The sequence below is a fragment of the Arachis ipaensis genome, chromosome B06 (assembly GCF_000816755.2).
Source record: "Arachis ipaensis cultivar K30076 chromosome B06, Araip1.1, whole genome shotgun sequence".
In the NCBI taxonomy this organism is placed as follows: Eukaryota; Viridiplantae; Streptophyta; class Magnoliopsida; order Fabales; family Fabaceae; genus Arachis; species Arachis ipaensis.
This window is the reverse complement of record NC_029790.2, coordinates 98,122,938-98,129,644: the sequence shown is the minus strand read 5'-3', so window position 1 is coordinate 98,129,644 and position 6,707 is coordinate 98,122,938.

Genomic DNA, 6,707 nt, shown 5'->3' with positions numbered 1-6,707 from the left:
TCCCTTGTGTGACATTATGCAGCTCGGCCAAGTTGCTGTCTTCCACGTTTGGCTCAATGTTTGAGGTCAAACGTGAGCTCAAACGTGGCTCCTCCCATGCATTTCTTTTGGCCAACGTTTGGCCCAACGTTTGAGGCAAACATTGGCGCAAACGTTGGCTTCCCCTGGATACTCTTTTTCATTCTTTTTGGCTCCAACATTTGACCTCACGTTTGAGGCAAACGTTGACGCAAACGTTGCCTTCCCATGCTTCTTCTTCAGCCAACGTTTGCCTCAACGTTTGAGGCAAACGTTGGCGCAAACGTTGGCTCTTCTCCAGGGTGTTCTTCATCTGCTTCTCACGTTTGAGTTAACGTTTGAGGCAAACGTTAGCTCAAACATGAATCCCTCTTTTCAAACCCATTCTTGCAACCTTCTTCTAAGCTTTATTCCACCTATCATCAATCAACAATTGTATCAAAGCTATGCCATAATCATGAGAGTTGTTCTTCTTCTTGTCACATGAGCAATTATGGTACAAAAACTCATGAAAATGCATCAATTTATCCATGGTTGATTGAATCAAAGGAAACATGAAATTCAACCCAATTGGCTTACTTATAGCTTAAGAAAATGCATAAAACTAAATGAAAACAAAGGAAAAAGACTAGTGAAACTAGGCTAAGATGACTTGTCATCATCTCCTCATAGAGCTTGGCATTCTCATAAGCTGAATATCTGAATTCATCAAGCTCATTCAACTGAAGCATTCACTTAATTCTTGCAGCTTCTAAATCAAGATTCAGGTACCTGATTGCCCAGTAAGACTTGTGCTCCAGCTCAACTGGCAAGTGACAGGCTTTGCCATAGACCAACTGATATGGGAATATGCCAATTGGAGTCTTGTACACTGTCCGGTATGCCCAGAGAGCATCATCAAGCTTCCTAGACCAGTCCTTTCTTGAAACACTGACGGTCTTCTCTAGAATCCTCGTAAGTTCCCTGTTGGAAACTTCAACCTGTCCACTTGTCTGAGGGTGATAGGGGATTGCCACCTTATGACGGACTCTATATCTTTGCAGAAGAGAATCCATCTGTTTGTTACAGAAGTGACTTCCTCCATCACTAATGAGTGTCCTTGGGACACCAAACCGGCTAAAGATATACCTCTAAAGAAAGTTCATTACCACCTTGGCATCATTGGTAGGTAGAGCCACCGCTTCTACCTACTTGGACACATAATCAACTACCACTAGAATGTAGTTGTTTGAATGTGAGGGTGGGAAAGGTCCCATGAAATCAATACCCCACACATCAAACAACTCAACCTCAAGAATCCCCTGCTGTAGCATTTCATGGTTGGTAGGGAGATTCGTGGCCTTTGCACATCTATCACAGTGCTTCACGAATTCTCTTGAATCTCTAAAGAGAGTCGGCCAGTAAAACCCGCTCTGAAGGACCTTTGTAGCTGTCATTTCACCACCAAAGTGGCCTCCATAATTAGAACCATGACAGTGCTAAAGAATCTGCTGTGTTTCTTCATTTGGGATACATCTTCGGATGATGCCATCTGAACACCTTTTAAAGAGGTATGGTTCCTCCCAAATGTAGTACTTAGCATCAGTCAATAGCTTCTTTACTTGTTGCCTGCTGTACTCCCTTGGGATAAAGTTCATGGCCTTATAATTTGCAATGTCTGCAAACCATAGAGCCTGCTGAATAAGGAACAATTGCTCATCCGGAAACATCTCAGTCACAACTGTGGGTGGTTGTACTCCTGCTTCAGGCTCAATTCTGGAGAGATGGTCAGCTACATGATTTTCTGACCCTTTCCTGTCTTTTATCTCAATATCAAACTCCTGAAGGAGCAACACCCATCTGATTAATCTTAGTTTAGAATCCTGTTTGGTTAGAAGGTACTTCAAAGCAGCATGGTCAGTATAAACAATAACCTTAGAACCAAGTAAATAGGACCTAAACTTATCAACAACATACATAACAGCTAATAATTCCTTTTCTGTAGTTGTGTAATTCTTTTAAGCATCATTTAACACATGACTGGCATAGTAAATGACATGTACAAGCTTACCATGCTTCTGTCCTAAAACAGCTCCTATAGCAAAATCAGTAGCATCACACATTAATTCAAATGGTAAATCCCAATCAGGGGGAGTTATAATGAGAGCAGAGGTAAGGTTTGCTTTCAGAGTTTCAAAAGCATGCAGACAATCAGAATCAAAGACAAAAGGAACATCAACAACCAACAGGTTGCTCAATGGTTTAGCAATTTTAGAAAAATCCTTTATAAATCTTCTATAAAATCCTGCATGACCTAAGAAACTCCTGACTGCCTTAACATTAGCTGGTGGTGGTAATTTTTCAATTACCTGATGACAAGTCATTTTAGCCTAGTTTCACTAGCCTTTTTCTTTAGTTTTCAATTGAATTATGCACTTTCTTGACCCTTAACTTTTGCCCCAACGTTGGTATCAGCAAAGGAGGGTGGCTGATGTGAAAAGTTGGAGTAAAAGTTAGCCTCCAACTTTTACTCCAACTTTTACTCAAGCTTTCATGATTCCAACCCGGTTCGATTCGGTTCTTCTCCAAACTCCAAGAGCAATCAACCAAGGCCTCTATCAACCCAATTCCATCAAGAGCAAAGGCCCAATTGAAGGCTTGAAGACCATTTGAAGAAAGTGTATAAATAGCATAGGATTTAAGTTTTTCGGAGAGCTTTTCCTTTGAGTTTTCAGAGAGAGTTTTGGGAGAGCTTTTGGTATTGAGTGAATTTTAATTTCTAAGTCTCGGGGAAGGAGAATTGAATTCCCTTCCTCTTAGTTTTCTTGCTTTCAATTTCAATTACAATTGTCTTGGATCTTGGGTGGAGAATTGAAGAAATTCTATTTCAATCTCATCCTGAGACCTCTTTGCTTTATTTTACTGCACAATTGAATTCAGTTTCGGTTAATTGCTTCTTCATCTATTTTCTTTGCAATTTACAATTCCTTTGCAATTGTTCTTGTTGGATCTAGAAAGGCATTGAGATCTAGACTTGGTTATCTAGTCTCTTGGGTCCTGAGATCTAAATTCCAATTTCCCATTCCCTGTTTACTATTTTCATGCTCATTTACAATTCTGTTTTTAAGATCCGGTTCGATTCAAGACATCCTTTACTTCTCTGTTCGTTGCAATTTACTTTTCCTTGTTTAATTTCTGCAAATCCAACTCCCAATTCCCTTTACAATTCAAGCCATTTACATTTCTTGCACTTTAAGATTCTGCAATTTATATTTCTTGCATTCTAAGTTTCTGCCATTTAATTTCTTGCTCTTTAAGATTCAGCACTTTAAATTCCAGTTCTCTTTAATTTCATGTAATTCACCCATTTCCTTTACTTTCTATGCAATTTAAATTCTGCAAATCACAAATCTCTCAACCAAATCTTGATTCGCTTGACTAAATCAACCGCTAAACTAAAATTTCTCAATCCTTCAATCCCTGTGGGATCGACCTCACTCCCGTGAGTTATTATTACTTGATGCGACCCGGTGCACTTGCCGGTTAGTTTTGGGTGTTTTGGAGAAATTCGTTTTTCCACCAAAATATCCCATCAAGTTTTTGGCGCCGTTGCCGGGGATTGATTAGATTGACAATGATTAAGTGAGGTGGTGATCTAGATCTAGCATTTTTATTTCCTGTTTCTCTAATTTTTGACTAACACGCTAACTGTTTGAAATTCTGCCTGAGATAACTGAAACTTCGCTCTAGCAACAAAGTGAAGTTTTCCTGGAAATTTTTGGCTCTATGCAATGCTCTTGCTTACACAAGAGAAGCAATTTCTGCCACTAATCTCCCAAGTCCATCAACTGTTTGATACTTTGTGCCAGCTAACCTTCTGAATCACATTCTGAGCTTGAAAATATTCAATCATCACTTGAATTGTTTGTGACTGTGCAGATCATGGAGGGGAACTCAACAAATTCTAGCAATCATGAGAGTAATATCCCCACCTTGGATGATAATGTAACCCATAGTTCGAAGCAACTATCCATAGCCATGAATGATGTTGCCCAATGGTTTGAAGCTTTTCCACAAGGAAGCATAATCGGATGGGAAGAACTGATGAATGGACACCTAGTCAAGTTGAACCCATCACAGAGAGTTGTTAAGCCAGAGGCAGAAGTGCATCCATTCACACAAGAGAAAGAAATTGAAGGTGCTCGTGCAGTCATAAGCCAAAACAAGCAGATGCATCAGCAGACTCTACAACAACTAGACATGATGGCTAGAAAAATCACTGAGTTGAGACATGCTGTAGTACATACATACAACCTGACTCAAAGCTCATATGGGTGTAATCAAGCTGAACACAGTTTTGGGGCCATTAACCATGAGCAACAAAGTTATGAGCAACTACAATCTCCAAGCAATCACTCTAGCATGCTCCAACACAGGTCTCAGAATGATGTGTACAATCCACCTTGGAGAACTCATTCTAATGGGAGGGGGGTTGAGAACCAAAACCAAAGACCAAGGGACTTTAACTGCAACAATCCCAGCTTCAAAAATCAACTTAAAACACACCCCCACAACAACAATCACACACACTTCCAACCCCGTCCTACCTCACCATTCGCCCAAAATGACCTTCATCGACCACCACAATTGACACAGCCACAACCACTTCCAACCTTTCAAAGAATCTATATTCTAGAAATGCTGATGGAGAGGTCCATAAAAATTCAAGAAATGATGGCAATAGAGCAGGAAGAAATAAAGAAACATCAAGAGATAATAAGCAAGAACCAAGAGGCTTCACTCAGAAGACTTGAAAGGCAGATGGAACAACTGGTTCAAAACCTTGCTGAATTGGGTGAGAAGAAGGGGAATCTGAACCCAAAGAGCCATGAAAAGGATGCTGGATTGAAAGAGAAGGGAGTCATGGAGGAAAGTAAGAAGGCTATGGAAAGAGAAACAGAGAGAAGGAAGCCCATAGCAAGAGAAGGAAACCTAAGGCAACAGAAGCCTTAACTTCCATGAGCACAGAATGAAGGATGTCAAGCTAGTGACAATAAAAGAGCGCTTGTTGGGAGGCAACCCAACCTGAGGTAGTTTTCTTTTCATACCTATTTCAATAAAAAGGTTAATTAGTTTTATCTAGATTGCAAGAAGCTAAGTTTGGTGTTGCACACTAAAACAATCTAAGGGAGAATGAAGGATTCTAAGTTTGGTGTTCCACCAAAATCCCATCATAAAACACATTCTCACTCTCTGCATAATGCTAGCTTCAAGCATATAGATAAACTAGTTAACTATTCTGCCATTTCCTAGTTTTCAGTTTTATTACTTTTAAAAAAAGAAAAAGAGTTTCACACATGGTTAATCTGATGCATGAGAACCATTGGCAAGGTACTAAGTTTGGTGTTCCCACACCAAAGTAAGTTCAAAGGCCCACAAATAAATCATGCATGCTAATCATTGTTTCTAAGTGCTTGGAGAACAAGCAACTTTCAATATCATTGCAGAGCATCATACAAGCTTTTGGAAGGATTAAGCATCATCAACCAAAGAAATGAAAGAGGAATGTGTGGATCAGTGATGATGATGATGAGGAGTAAAGCAAGCGAACTCCAAAAGGTTGTATTGTTAAGTGATTATCTTACATCAAACACTGCTATGATCGAGAGTGGTTTAGTTTCCCTGATTATCTGTCTGTTTAGCATGGTTTCTTTTCTGAAATTCAATAAGCAAGATGCTTGATCATTTACAACATCATACTCTCCAAAACTTGTTTGCACTCAATTTTTCAAAAAAAAAATGCATCACATGAAAAGTTCTTTGAAAAGAAGGATTGAGGAATTAAACAATTTTGAGGCAAGCAAAAGATTAGGAGAAGTGGTGGTTCTAGTTGTATAATTATGTATTGAGGTTGCATGCTTATGAAAACTTGCATGGCCTAAGACTCCCAATATGTGAGGACTAGTGAGCACTGAAGCCCTTGCATGAGCATATGATTTAGAGTTCACCCCACTGTTACTTAATCACTTCACTCACAGGACTTTGCAAGTTATTCTTCAATCCGTCTTGATTGAAAGAACCCTTGAGCATAATTCATTCCTTGCTTGGGGACAAGCAAGCTTTAAGTTTGGTGTTGTGATGACAAGTCATTTTAGCCTAGTTTCACTAGCCTTTTTCTTTAGTTTTCAATTGAATTATGCACTTTCTTGAACCATAATCAAGCCAATTGGGTAGATTTTCATGTTTCCTTTGATTTAATCAACCATGTATGAATTCATACTATTTCATGAGGTTTTATGCTATAATTGTCACATATTATGAAAGAATGAATATCTCATGATTTTGAGCATAGCTTTGTATTTTTCTTGTCTTGGATCTTGGGTGGAGAATTGAAGAAATTCTATTTCAATCTCATCCTGAGACCTCTTTGCTTTATTTTACTGCACAATTGAATTCAGTTTCGGTTAATTGCTTCTTCATCTACTTTCTTTGCAATTTACAATTCCTTTGCAATTGTTCTTGTTGGATCTAGGAAGGCATTGAGATCTAGACTTGGTTATCTAGTTTCTTGGGTCCTGAGATCTAAATTCCAATTTCCCATTCCCTGTTTACTGTTTTCATGCTCATTTACAATTCTGTTTTTAAGATCCGGTTCGATTCAAGACATCCTTTACTTCTCTGTTCGTTGCAATTTACTTTTCCTTGTTTAA